We start from the raw sequence: 14,781 nt of genomic DNA, 5'->3' as shown, positions 1-14,781 counted from the left end.
TACTGGCTCGACATCCAGGTCAGAATGGCATTTTAACACGTATTTTGCGAGTGTTTTTCTGAGTGTGTTCAGTCGTGAATCCCCATTGAAAATGGATTAACATCTGGGAACTTGGTCAATATTTTGTCTGGTTAGGAGGCGTCATGTCGCTGTCCATGAAGGGATGTTCACGTTTAGTGGGCAGCATTGGGAGTGTGGACTCTAGTTCTCATATATAACCTCTTTGGTTGGAGCATAACTAGCAAGGCAACTTTGTGTTGCAAGTTTTAACAAAAAAGTAATGATCATTAAATGAGCCTTAAAAAAGGAGCATTTTAACACTGAATAAGTATTTAATAAAATGGTTATAATAAAAATATGTTGGAAAAAAGGATTGAAAGTGAAAGTTTATTAAACGTCTGGACGCTGAATAAATGGCCAAAAGCTCTTTGAACTTGTGTATCAGGTGGTAAAAAGTGCTGCAGAAATTCAGTCCATTAATGTTTTTGTTTTTGCAAACAGCAACATTACAAACTATGAATTACATTTTTTAGCTTATATATTTTTAATGAGGTGTAATGTCACTATAGATGTGTTCATATCATACTTGATGACTTCTGACATCGTGTGCGAGTGCCATGTATTTAGTAATAATTAACCATCTTCTGTACCCGCTTACAACAATTAAGGGTCATGAGGGGTCGGAGCCCATTGCAGCTGTCATGGAGGGTGAGGCGGGTACACCCTGGACAGGACAACGATCTGTCACAGGGCCACATATAGATAAAACACACACCAAGGGTCAATTTAAAGTTTTCAGTTCACCTAATATGCAGGTCTTTGGATGTGGGAGGAAGCTGCAGCACCCGGAGAGAACCCACACAAACACGGGGAGAACATGCAAACTCCACACAGAAAGGCCACAAGTGGGAATCGATCCCATGACCTTCTTGCTGTGAGGCAACAGTGCGAACCACTAATCCACCGTGGTGCCCTAAGTAATAATAATACATTTGTAAATCATTTTAAATAAAGGAAAAAACTCAGTGTTGAACATAGCTGCAGACCAACATGAAACAAAGATTCCCATATCCCAAAATAAAAACAGTAACAGAAAAGAATTAAATACAACAAAAAAATAATGTAAAGAAGAAGGAAAAACCTTCAAACTAATTACAAAAAATAACACTTCAAATGTCAACAGACACCATGTTACACAGGATATGACCACGGCAAAAAAAAAAAGGCTCTGAAGCCTGCTGACTTCTTTTTAACCCTTGAGACACAGAAAGTCTGCATCCAAGGACCACAGGGCACGAGGAGGCACATAAGGCTGAACAAGTTCAGCAAGATAGTTGAGTTCATGACGTTTAGAGCCTGAAATGTCGAACAAAATCTTGAAATCTAGTCCTGGATTCAGTGAAGGGAAGCCAGAATGTCTGTGATTAAATTTCCTGGTTTTCATCAAAACTGGAGGAACAGTAATTCTGTACCATCTGTAGACATCCTACACTATTTTGTAGCAATCCAGAAAATAAAACACTGCAATAGTCAGTTGTGGAAGACAAGAACATAAATTACAATTTGTGAAATTTAAAACAAATGCTGATGTACATTTCCACTTAATCAGTTCCATCAGTGCAATAACTTACTGTCATCAGGTCAAACTCACCACTGATACTTTATTTTAGTGAGTGTTGTTCGAACATTTATTGTTAAATTAATTGTATTGTATCTTTGCAGACATGCAGCCGTCGTTGGTGATTAAAGAAGAAACTCTCCCTGAACACCAGGAATGGAATCTGAGTGTTGCAGGGAGTCAGCAGCTTCAGCAGCTGGAGGAGGCAGATCTCACCAAGTTTGGTTTCACTGCCGTCCCTGTGAAGAGTGAAAATGATGATGAAAAACCAGAGTCATCACAGCTTCATCAAAGCCGAAGTGGTGCGAGTTCAGAGGCTGAGCCTGTAGCCAGCAGCTCATCTGTAGACAGAACACTGACAGCAGAAGCTGATGGAGAGGACGATGGAGGACCACAACCAGCAAGCAACTCAGGTCCAAACAGTTATTTACAACCAGATACCAGTGGCAGGAGTTCAGACAGTTCTGGAACTGAGACTGATGACAGTGATGACTGGAAACAGACCAGAAAACTTCAGTCAAGTTTTAACTGTCAAAAAAATACCCATATTATTCATTCAGACAACATTGATGAAAAACAATTTGAAGGCTCTAAATATGGAAAAGCATCTGGTCACATGAACAACTCAGAGCAACAAAAGGAGAAGAAAGCAAGAAGAAAACCATTTAGCTGTTCTGATGAGAGTAAAAGACAGAAACAGAAGGGCACTCTAAACAAACACATTACAATTCATGCAGGGAAAAATCCACTTGTCTGTTCTGAGTGCAGTAAAAGATTTGGACGAAAGGGCGACCTGAAAAAACACATGATAATTCATACAGGGCAAAAAGCATTTGTCTGTTCTGAGTGTGGTAAAAGGTTTGGACGAAAGGATACCCTTAAAACACACATGATAATTCATACAGGGCAAACAGCATTTGTCTGTTCTGAGTGTGGTAAAAGGTTTAGACGAAAGGGCGACCTGAAAAAACACATGATAATTCATACAGGACAAAAAGCATTTGTCTGTTCTGAGTGTGGTCAAAGATTTGGACGAAAGGGCAACCTGAAAAAACACATGATAAGTCATACAGGACAAAAAGCATTTGTCTGTTCTGAGTGTGGTAAAAGGTTTGGACGAAAGAGCCACCTGAACAGACACATGATGATTCATACCAGACACGCCATTTAGCTGTTGTGATCAGAGTAAAAGACAGAAACAGAAGGACACTCTCAATAAACACATGCTAATTCATAGTCATTCACTTCCCCCCCAAAAAATGAGCCATTCACCAGCTCATCTACAAAACAATATGCAGGTGCACTCAGATGCAGAACAGCAGGAACGAGAAGAGGAATTGGCAAGTAAGATGGAAGAAACAAGAAAAATGGACATGAAAGAGCATCCAAAACTGACTAAAATAAAGGAAAATTAAAAAATTCAAACTTTCCTGCAAAACGTTAACCTGGGACTGACAAAACTGGTCCCAGAAGGAACCACATTTAAACTGGAAATTATAGAGCAGCATGGTACATACAGAAGGGGTCAGAATAATAGTAGTGCTATGTGACTAAAAAGATTAATCCAGGTTTTGAGTATACAACCCCTGGCAAAAATTATGGAATCACCGGCCTCGGAGGATGTTCATTCAGTTGTTTAATTTTGTGGAAAAAAAAGCAGATCACAGACATGACACAAAACTAAAGTCATTTCAAATGGCAACTTTCTGGCTTTAAGAAACACTATAAGAAATCAAGAAAAAAAAGATTGTGACAGTCAGTAACGGTTACTTTTTTAGACCAAGCAGAGGAAAAAATATGGAATCACTCAATTCTGAGGAATAAATTATGGAATCACCCTGTAAATTTCCATCCCCCAAACTAAAACCTGCATCAAATCAGATCTGCTCGTTGACATTGACCCTATGCCATGACATTGATCCTATGTGTCTTTTTGCAAGGAACGTTTTCACAGTTTTTGCTCTATGGCAAGATGCATTATCATCTTGAAAAATGATTTCATCATCCTTAAACATCCTTTCAATTGTCCAAAATATCAACGTAAACTTGTACATTTATTGATGATGTAATGACAGCCATCTCCCCAGTGCCTTTACCTGACATGCAGCCCCATATCATCAATGACTGTGGAAATTTAGATGTTCTCTTCAGGCAGTCATCTTTATAAATCTCATTGGAACGGCACCAAACAACAGTTCCAGCATCATGACCTTGCCCAATGCAGATTTGAGATTCATCACTGAATATCACTTTCATCCAGTCATCCACAGTCCACGATTGCTTTTCCTTAGCCCATTGTAACCTTGTTTATTCTGTTTAGGTGTTAATGATGCCTTTCATTTAGCTTTTCTGTATGTAAATCCCATTTCCTTTAGGCGGTTTCTTACAGTTCAGTCATAGACGTTGACTCCAGTTTCTTCCCATTCGTTCCTCATTTGTTTTGTTGTGCATTTTTGGATTTTTGAGACATATTGCTTTAAGTTTTCTGTCTTGACGCTTTGATGTCTTCCTTGGTCTACCAGTATGTTTGCCTTTAACAACCTTCCCATGTTTTTTGTATTTGGTCCTGAGTTTAGACACAGCTGACTGTGAACAACCAACATCTTTTGCAACATTGCATGATGATTTACTCTCTTTTAAGAGTTTGATAATCCTCTCCTTTGTTTCAACTGACATCTCTCGTGTTGGAGCCATGATTCATGTCAGTCCACTTGGTGCAACAGCTCTCCAAGGTGTGATCACTCCTTTTTAGATGCAGACTAATGAGAAGATCTGATATGATGCAGGTGTTAGTTTTGGGAATGAAAATTTACAGGGTGATTCCATAATTTTTTCCTCAGAATTTAGTGATTCCATATTTTTTTCCTCTGCTTGGTCTACAAAAGTAACCGTTACTGACTGCTACAATCTTTTTTTCTTGATTTCTTATAGTGTTTCTTAAAGCCAGAAAGTTGCCATTTGAAATGACTTTAGTTTTGTGTCATGTGTGTGATCTGCTTTTTTTTCTACAAAATTAATTCCATAATTTTTGCCAGGGGTTGTATTTCTTCACAATAATAGTAGTGTGGAATTCAGTCAGGATTTCGTCAATTTTGTGGAACAAACCAGTGTGAATCAGGTGTCCCCTATTTAAAGATGAAGCCAGCACCTGTTGAACATGCTTTTCTCTTTGAAAGCCTGAGGAAAATGGGACGTTCAGGACATTGTTCAGAAGAACAGCGTAGTTTGATTAAAAAGTTGATTGGAGAGGGGAAAACTTATACACAGGTGTAAAAAATTATAGGCTGTTCATCTACAATGATCTCCAATGCTTTAAAATGGACAAAAAAAAAACAGACGCATGGAAGAAAAAGGAAGACAACCATCAAAATAGAAGAATAACCAGAATGTCAAATGCTCACCAATTGATCAGCTCCAGGATGATCACAGTCTGGAGTTACCTGTAAGTGCTGTGACAGTTAGAAGACGCCTGTGTGAAGCTAATTTATTTGCAAGAATCCCCCGCAAAGTCCCTCTGTTAAATAAAAGACATGCAGAAGAGGTTACAATTTGCCAAAGAACACATCAGCTGGCCTAAAGAGAAATGGAAGAATATTTTGTGGACTGATGCGAGTAAAATTGTTCTTTTTGGGTCCAAGGTCCGCAGACAGTTTGTGAGACGACCTCCAAACTCTGAATTCAAGCCACAGTTCACAGTGAAGACAGTGAAGCATGGTGGTGCAAGCATCATGATATGGGGATGATTCTTTAACTATGGGCACTATTGGCTTTGTAAATGTAATTTCCACCACACCATTGCCTTACAATATAAAGCGCCTTGGGGCAACTGTTTGTTGTGATTTGGCTCTATATACATGTGCTCTGATGTCACTGTTTATCTCCACAGAAACTGCCCAAACAGTCTTTCATACAAACTGTTTAGGGACATTACAGTGTTGTGGTCAAAATTAAGGCAATAGTGTGGGACAACTACATTTTGTTTAAAAAAAAAATCACAACAGTTGTATGACATTGAATACCCCAATTATGTTTTGATTATTTTACTGATATTTTATTCAGCGATATTTTAAAACATTAGAAAAAAACATTACTTTACCATTCATTTTTATCATTGAAGATCAAAAGTCTGGGTGTGGGACAAGCACAAAACGGCAATATTTGCATATAATGATGCTGAAAAAAGGTGAAAAAGTCATCATAGACTACTTGAACAAATTTCTTAACACACTTTCATTATAAAGATAACTATAAAAGTGTAAAATTTCCCCCTTTTTCTGTTTTTCATACAATATGATCAAAGGACATAAGTGCCCGTAGTCTAAGAATCACCCATGGGCATGTTTCTCCTACTATGGTGTTGGACCTATATATCGCATACCAGGTATCATGGATCAGTTGGATATGTCAAAATACTTGAAGAGGTCATGTTGTCTTATGCTGAAGAGGACATGCCCTTGAAATTGGTGTTTCAACAAGACAATGACCCCAAGCACACTAGTAAACGAGCAAAATCTTGGTTCCAAACCAACAAAATGAATGCCTTGCAAATGTGAAGAAATCATGAAAAACTGGTTATACAACTAAATACTAGTTTAGTGATTCACAGGATTGCTAAAAAAGCAGTTTGAACATAATAGCTTTGAGTTTGTAGCGTTAACAGCACATGCTACTATTATTGTGAACACCCCCTTTTCTACTTTTTTTTTTTTTACTAATAGCCCAATTTCATAGCCTTAAGAGTGTGCATATCATGAATGCTTGGTCTTGTTGGCTTTGTGAGAATCTACTGGTACCTTGTTTCCCATGTAACAATAAGAAATACACTCAAAACCTGGATTAATCTTTTTAGTCACATAGCACTACTATTATTCTGAACACTACTGTACAAAGTAAATTAGCCCCACAAGATTTGGAGAGAAAAGGAACCACAATTAAGAAAAAGAATACCGTGCCACAATGGGGAAAAAAAAAAAATTACAACAAAAAAAATCAGCCGCCTAAAAGCAAATATCTCCCAAATGGCCATATTTTTGGGAAGCCAAAACCACAAAAGGAATCTTAAAGTAAATTGCATTAAAATAAAATACAATGTTGAAGATAAACAGCTGGGTGGGAGGTTAGATGAACATCAAGCCTTAGTGAAAGATTTTGCAGTACAGATTAAGAACAAAGACAAGAAAATACTTGAACAAGCAAAACCGATAAACAAGCAATTAACAAAAAAAACCCCAGGCTCATGTTCAGGAAGTTGGCAAATGACACAGTAGAAGTACAACAACCACCTGAGAGAGAGCAAATTGAAAAATTCTCCAAAAAAAAAGTAAAAAAAAAAAAATCAAAGTAAAAAGACAAAAACAGAAAACATACAGTTAGATGAAGGGAGCTACATTGAAGACCCATTGGGATACTTTCTGTTTTTGGCATGACATCTTTGCGCGCACAGTTAATATCTACGCGTGTGTAATAATACGCCTGAATGACACACGACCCTAGGCTGAGTGTTAACTGGTCAAATTGATGCTGATGTCTCACTAGACCAAGAACCATCATGTCAGGCTTTTCAGAGTTTAAAAGTAGGAAGTTTCTAGACATCCTAATTCTCACTGATGCAAGGCAATCTGAATGCATTTTTTTTTTCTTTTTTTTCTTTTTTTTTACATGATCTGATGCCATATCAGTTTCTCTGAGTGTATTAATGTCTTAATGTTGGAAAATACGGACTTTTTAGGGTGAAAACTGTAATTTACCCAAATTTTTTCCTTCAGTTCTTGATGGATTTTGATGATTGTTTTTGTTTGTTTTTATCTAAACACTGATTTACAATCCTTCCCCTCACAATATTGAACTTTTGAATTGTTTTGGAAATTGTAGAAATTGTTTATGGTGAAAATAGTGAAATTCACCAAAACACTTTTTCAGTTTCTGATAGATTTTAATTCTGTTGGTTTTGTTTGAATTCTTCTAAACACTGTTCATAATTCATCCATGTGGATATATGAAATAATAAATGTTAGTAAAAAAAAATGGATTTCATTAAGGTGAAATTCATACAAAAGTTTTCATTTTGATTCATATTAGGTTGATTTATTTCACACTGTTCTCACTTCTTCACAAAATTATGATTTATGTTGAAAACAAATATTGTGTGTTTGGAAAACAATAAAATTCACAAAGCTGGTGAATTTGGTTTTGTTTGAAGTTCTGTTCTTCCCTGTTGAATTTTGAATGCCAACTTTTGGTCACGAAAAACCATGAAATTCACCCGCAGTTGTACAAATTCCCCAAATTGCATGAGAGAAAAAAATCACCACAAGATGGTATTCAAGGAATTTTAAACAGTCATTGTGTAAACACTAAAATGACTCTTACAGAATTTACAGCTGTTGGTAAAGAATTTTATTTGGGGTGTGTCATCATTTTCCTCACCTGCATAGTGCAGGGAAATAATTAGGAGAATAAACTCGGGTGAGCTCTGGTTATTAACTAGAAGCGGTTCATGATGTCTGCTGCTGTACCTGTAAGGTCAGAGGTCAAACCATCAGCGGGGACAGAAGTTGATGGTGGAGGTTCCACCAGCAGGTGATGGACTGAAGGTCGTGTCCAAAGTGATTGTTTCAAGAAGATTTTGTAGATTTTCCTGCAGAGAAACTGAATTAAAGGAAACAGACTGAAAAATAGAGCGACCGCTGTGTCGTCGGTAAAACAACTGAGTCATCATGAGTTCGTTGTTTGTCGGCTTTGTGAGACAGTCGGCAGCAAAATCAGGGATGAGATCAAAGTGTGCACTTAAAGAGCCCAGAGACGCCACTCGAGTTTTGATCATTTTTATAGTCAAAATCACTGAAATCCTGTATTTCCTGTTGAAATCCAACAGAGACAAGAGATGAGACAGTGATGAGTCTCTCCTCAGATTGTGTAACCCCTCACAAAGTGGACTTGTTGACATTTCTCTGTATGTTTCCAATATCATGTCTGAAGACTTTTGTCTTCATTTCCATAGTGTCCTGTAATGTATTTTACATGTGTGTGTGTGTGTGTGTGTCATATTTATGTCTCGCTGATCTGATATAAATCCACAAGGAAAAAGGTTTGAGGCAGCCAGGCTTTGCTTTAAAAAAGACCTGAAAGTTCAGCTCCATTTTGGTAGAAGGTCCGTCTGAGATGAAGCCTGGATTTGATGATTTGGTGAAAGAAAATCCTCCTCTGTATCACTTCAACATGAAGCTGTATAACTGGAGATACAAAATGCAAAACATGCACTGTGCACAATTTCTCCAATCACAACCACAGAAGCCTGTACAGTAACTTCTTCTGCCACAGTGTTATGAGACAAACAAACATCAGAAATTTGTTCCTTCCCACTGTCGCCAAGTGCTTGCTCACAGGGGGTCGTTTTGACCGTTGGGGTTTTTACGTAATTATTGTATGGCCTTGCCTTACAATATAAAGCGCCTTGGGGCAACTGTTTGTTGTGAATCTTCTATACTATATTCCAATTCTAAGGTGGAACTATACTAGTATACAAAGGTATATCTAAATATATAAAAAAGAAGAGTAAAATAGAAGAGTAGAACAGAGTAGAGTCACTTAGGTGCCTGGTCTTGAGAACCAGGGATGGTAGGTTGTAAAGCTTTTTTTATCCCATGGGAACTCTCCCTACCCACCCACGCAGCTCAAGAAAATGGGTATATATAATAATATATCATAAGACATAATATATATAACTGATATAGAAATAATAAGGGTAATAAACAACATATATAATAAATATGGTACTACTATAATATATAGGAGTTAGCTTCTAAAACCTAAATATTAATACAGACTAGTATACGTATTTTAGTATGTAGACTAGATATAAATCTGGTATATTATTATAGAAACAGAAGCTGTGATGTTTTGCCATTCGATAAAAGTGCAAGTTTTGAGTGTTGCATCACCAGTAATACAGCTTCATGATGAAGTGGTATAGAGAAGGTTTCTATAAAAAAAAAAAAAAAACACTTGAAAGTTCAGCTACAATTTGCCAGAAGGCACATTTGTGATTCAAGCATAGATTTGATGTTTTGTTGAAAGAAAATTATCTGTGCAACTCAAGGCAGGAGTGGTGATACAAAATGCAAAACTTGTACTATGCACAATATCTTCAATCACAGCCAGAGAAATCTATAACTTCTTCAGGGTTGTCTTGGTGGCTTTCCTCACTCTCCACCTTCTTATATAGTCCCTCAGTTTTTGAGAACTATCTACTCCACACAGATTTACCATAGAGTGCCACACTTTGTATTTCTTCATAGTAAAATAGTAAGTCCCTTCGGCTGCTCCCTTGTTTGCACTTGGGGTCGCCACAGCAAATCCAAGGTGGATCTGCATGTTGAATTGGCACAGGTTTTACGCCGGATGCCCTTCCTGTCGCAACTCCACATTACATGGAGAAATATGGCAGGGGTGGGATTTGAACCCGGAGCCTTCTGAACTGAAACCAAGTGCATTAACCACTTGGCCACCACCCCTGGTTTGCATTTCTTCATAAATCAAGTAAATAATGTCCAAGACATAGTCAGTGTCTTGGGAATGTTCATGTATCCATCCCCTGACTTGTCCAAAGAAAACTGTATATAAAAGTGATGGATTACATGTGCTATACTAAAGGGGCACTTACTTATTCACGCCATCATTTCGGCTTTTAGTTTTTATTTATTTTAATTCATAATGTAGATATTACTTTTCACTGTGAGTTTAAAGGGCGTGATTTTAGACATTTTAAAATACAAACCCTGAATTTTTTGTTTTGTTTTTTGATGCCCTAAAAAAACATGTAAAAGGTCAAGGGGGCAAACACTTTTTCACAGCACTGTATAGCTTGTAGTGCAACTAAACTCGCATCACACATCAATGAACGCCCTCTGATTGTACAATAACACATAGGTGGGAAAATAAACTTTTGTACAATTTTTGTATAATTTTATTTTTTTTTTAAATTCCAATAAATTTGGGTAAAAACTCAATAACCTTTGAATTTATAGTTTGTAGTGTCACCAAACTCACATCACACATCAATGAACTCCCTCTGGCTGTACTACAACACTTAGATTGGAAAGATGTACGATGATATAATTTTGAAGATTTTTTTACAGTCATAAATTTTAATAAAATCTCAATAACATTTTATTTGAAGCTTGTAGTGCAACCAAACTCACATCACACATCATTGAGCTCCCTCTGGTTGTACAGCTGCACTCAGTTTCAAAAAATGTCTTTCTGCATATTTTTGAAGAATTTTTGATTTTTCAAATATTGAATAGCGCCATCGTTATAAGGTGACTTTGAGATGGAGAAACTTTCAAAGGAAAGTAATAAGTACAGTGGGATGGACTGTCTCATTCAGCCATACCTTATTATGAAATATATGGATACGATCCAAATATTGACAGATGGATCTAAAGATCCAGTTACAGAAAAGACAGACACAGCGGTTTACATTCCCCAATTTGATAAGTCGCTAAAGCTGTCTTTTCTGTGGAATTGCTAGAAATTTTTCTTGCACTGTGGTGGGTAGATGAGCTGAAGTTCTGTCACCAGGTCATCTGTTCAGATTTAATGGCAGCATTAATCCACGTTTCAAATGACAAATCTGTTTGCAGACCAAACCTGATCAATGAGATTCTTCAAAGCTGATTTAAACTACAACAACAGAATATTTCAGTATGTTTCATGTGGGTTCCATCTAAAAGCAGCTCTGAAATCAGAAACACAGATCAACATTCCACTTAGTAAATCTGAAGTTAAAACGATCATCAAGACAGAAATGAACAAAGTGTGACAAAAGCAACGGGACATAGAATTTATATAAAATTCAGGGACAGGTTGTATCAAGGAGACAGGAGAGATGGAGTCACAGTAGAGAAGAAGTAATCACACGACTATGTATAGATCACACAGGTTTAAATCAAACTCTCAACATCATTAAAAAACATGAAACCGGTCAGTGTTTGAGATGCAGCAGAAGAGACGGCTGAGCACGTGTTACTGGAGTGACAAGAACATAACAGACAAAGAAGAATTCTATTAGACAATGACAGAACACCAGGACAGAACAGCTTAACACTCAAGGGGTTACTTTCTTTTTCTACACTGATACCACCAGCTTGGAGGCGTATTATCATATTTAAAGGGAACAGAGTTATTCAACAGAATATAGTACAGTGTAATTTCCTCCACCTTTTTTCTCCCCCTCCCTTATCAACCACATTTCCTCATTAATATAACATACATCAGACTTCATTAATGCTCCACACCCCAACAATTGGTGGCAGTAATGCACCATGTCGGTTTCCAAACCGGCAAAAAACTCGATAGAAGAAGAAGAATCCAACGAAGAAGAACTTTCCTAATGTGCTGTCCTATGTATTCTAGTGATAGGCGGAAATTATTTAAAGATTTGTCAGACTTTGGATTGACTGTGTTTTCTTTTAGGTCAATTTTTTTCTGAGAGCAGTTACTCGCATTTAGTGGACAAAGCTGTGATTAAGTTCCTCCATTCCACCAATGTCTATTCAACAGTGTAAAATAAGATAAAGTATTTAACTATTACCTGTGGGGGGCAGCATTATGCTACGCCGGCGTACAGCCTGCCGGAATCTATTAGAAGAAGAAGAAGAACTTTCCTTTTGGCGGGTGAGGCTAAAGCTAGTTAGCTGGAGACGCTGGAAACTCTTCTCTGAACAGATCAAACTTCACTTTGTGATCCTCGAATATGTTTTTTGAAGAGCTCCAGAAGCACAAAGGTCGACAGTAAACCGGAAGAAGAAGAAAAGGTGAAGTTAGTGTGAAAAGGTGGAAGAGCTGAGAAGGTTGTTGAAACAGCGGCTAACTGCTGCTAATGTTGAGATATTTGAGTTGGTAGAAACAAACAGATCGCAGAGCAGCAAGAAGAAACGAGTGGATTTAAAGAAGAGAAGAAACTAGTCAACGTGCTGGAAGCTGTTTTCAAGGCTGAAGTTCTCTGATCCAGAGCAGGTTTGTCCACTAAACATTTGTATTCAGGTCTCTGTTTAAACAATGGAAACGGCGCTGCACCAGGTTGTTACATTCTCAGCGCCGTCATGACGATTTTCAAGTTTAGGGTGTTTGGGTCCTGATAATCACGAATTTAGGTAAAATGTAACGAAATGGAGCAGATTGAACCAGACTGACTTCAAATAATTACTTTTATTTAATTCTTTAGCTTTTGTTTTTGTGAGATGCGCTCAGTTCATGTAGTTGGGGCAGGTGCGCCATCTGGCGTTCAAGAGATGAAACTTCAATCAATAAGTCAGTCTGCTTCATTTCGTTACCTTTTACCCCCATTTCGTGATTATTCGGCTCCATTTTGCTCCATTTCATTCATTTCGTATTTTAGTATAGTCGGGGTGTTCACTCTTTTCTCAGATAATTTTGCTTAAATTGTTTGACATTTGTTGATGTTCCATGGAATATCCCTGCTTACACCAGACTGATTTTTATGTCTGGTGCAGCTTTTTTTATAAGTGACAATTCCTTTACAGGGCTTGACAATAAAGCAATTTATGCACTGGCCTACAGGGCCAGTAGAATTTGAAAGTTACTCGTCCGGATGAAAATATCACTGGCCCATACTTTAACGCCCGCGCCGAACCGACGGCCGCCGCATTGACCCAGTAAATATACAATACTCTAACTGGCAACTTGCGTTGACCGAGTAATTTTCACAGAAGACAATCTTGCTCTCCTCATCACGCTCCAGCCATGGCCATCTTTTCTTCCAGGAAGCTTGCCAAGTTCTCCTCACCCTTCTCATATTCAGCATCAGCAGCCTTCCTCTTCTGTGCTTGTTTTGAGGGTGATAGCTGTTCTTTCCTTTGCTTCCCTGGTTTCTGCCCAGGGGCAGGAGGTTTCAAGAAATTCATAATATTCACTGCGCTCGATCTTGCGTAAGCGAAAATGATGCGTCGATGTTGAAGTAAAATTCGCGCCACATCAGAAGATGCTCCTGCAGACGAAGTTCGTCTGCACTTCGGCAATGTTCGGAACATTGCCGAAGTGGCGCGGAAAGAGACGAAGACGGCCCCCACGCATGCCCCATAGCTACCACAACAAACATGGCGGACGATGTAGCGAAAATGTTCCATTTCTACATGTATTTTGACAGATTTCTAAACGGTTAGACTAATAAATTTGCCCAAAGCAATTTTAATTTAATTCTTACTGGCCCATACGGACCAGTGAAATATGAACTTCACTGGCCCGGAACATGTAAAAAAGGCAGCCGGGCCATCGGATCAGTGCTTTTGTCGAGCCGTGCTTTAGCACGGGTGTGATCTATCAGTAGTATGAGTTGACCATAGACATTATAAAGAGGAGACGCTGCATCGACCGCTGCTGTCTATTGGAACAATCCGTCGTAACTCTCTGAATACTAAACTGATTTTCATGCCTTTTTTCTGCATACGTCTTACATGTAGCTATGATACAGGACAAATGGTTTGTCGTATTTAATATTCATATTGTGATTAACAGGTTAGATTAGATAAGCCTTTATTCATCCCTCAATGGGGAAATTTCAGATTTCCACACTCACATTCCACATACAAACAGCAATTGATCTACAATTATTACTTGTTTACCGTAACAATGGCACACATCAGAATTAGGACAACTCATAAACAGGCCATTTGACATTGTTTCTGTGCACTAAACTTGAAACAGTCAGTTTTCCAATTGAGGCGATGTGAGTGTTTTGGTAGCCGCTGCAACTGTCAAGTCGAGCTGCCTGCCAGCTTGGGAAAGAACGGAGGCCAGCCACAGGAAGGGCGGAGGGCAGGAAAGAGGTGAGAGGAGAAAACTGGAGCATGCTTCAGTCCATGTGTAAGTCTGTCAGTTTATTGTCCTTGTGGGTTGAGATAAGAATGGAGCTGAATAATCTCACCAGAGCCTGGATAAATTCCTCTGGAAGTAAACAGTGGGCAATTGACCTTGATGCTAGATAGCCTGTAGTGTTGCAGCCGAGCAGTGAAAAACACTATTAACAGTTCCACTCGCACAGCCAAATCCCAATTATGAATTAAGAATATGCCCAATATTGAATTAAGAATTTTCACCGGCCTCCGAAGACTTCAGCTTCAACAGCAAGGCACGCATCAGCT

General features: G+C 38.2%; 2 protein-coding genes across 3 annotated transcripts in view; one reads left to right on the top strand and one right to left on the bottom strand.

The window, feature by feature from the left end:
• The window catches only part of LOC117504818, a 3,434,143-nt gene that overhangs the window by 1,559,902 nt on the left and 1,859,460 nt on the right, over window positions 1-14,781 (bottom strand). The window lies entirely within an intron of this gene.
• LOC117504846 overlaps window positions 12,489-14,781 on the top strand; it is a 29,920-nt gene continuing 27,627 nt past the window's right edge. For both annotated transcript variants that reach the window (XR_004558907.1, XM_034164398.1), the window contains exon 1: window positions 12,489-12,637. The gene's annotated coding sequence lies outside the window, so the exon portion shown is untranslated. The remainder of the gene's footprint in view (window positions 12,638-14,781) is intronic.

Source organism: Thalassophryne amazonica, chromosome 23, assembly GCF_902500255.1.
Source record: "Thalassophryne amazonica chromosome 23, fThaAma1.1, whole genome shotgun sequence".
NCBI classification, from domain to species: Eukaryota; Metazoa; Chordata; class Actinopteri; order Batrachoidiformes; family Batrachoididae; genus Thalassophryne; species Thalassophryne amazonica.
This window is presented reverse-complemented; position numbering and strand designations above follow the sequence as displayed.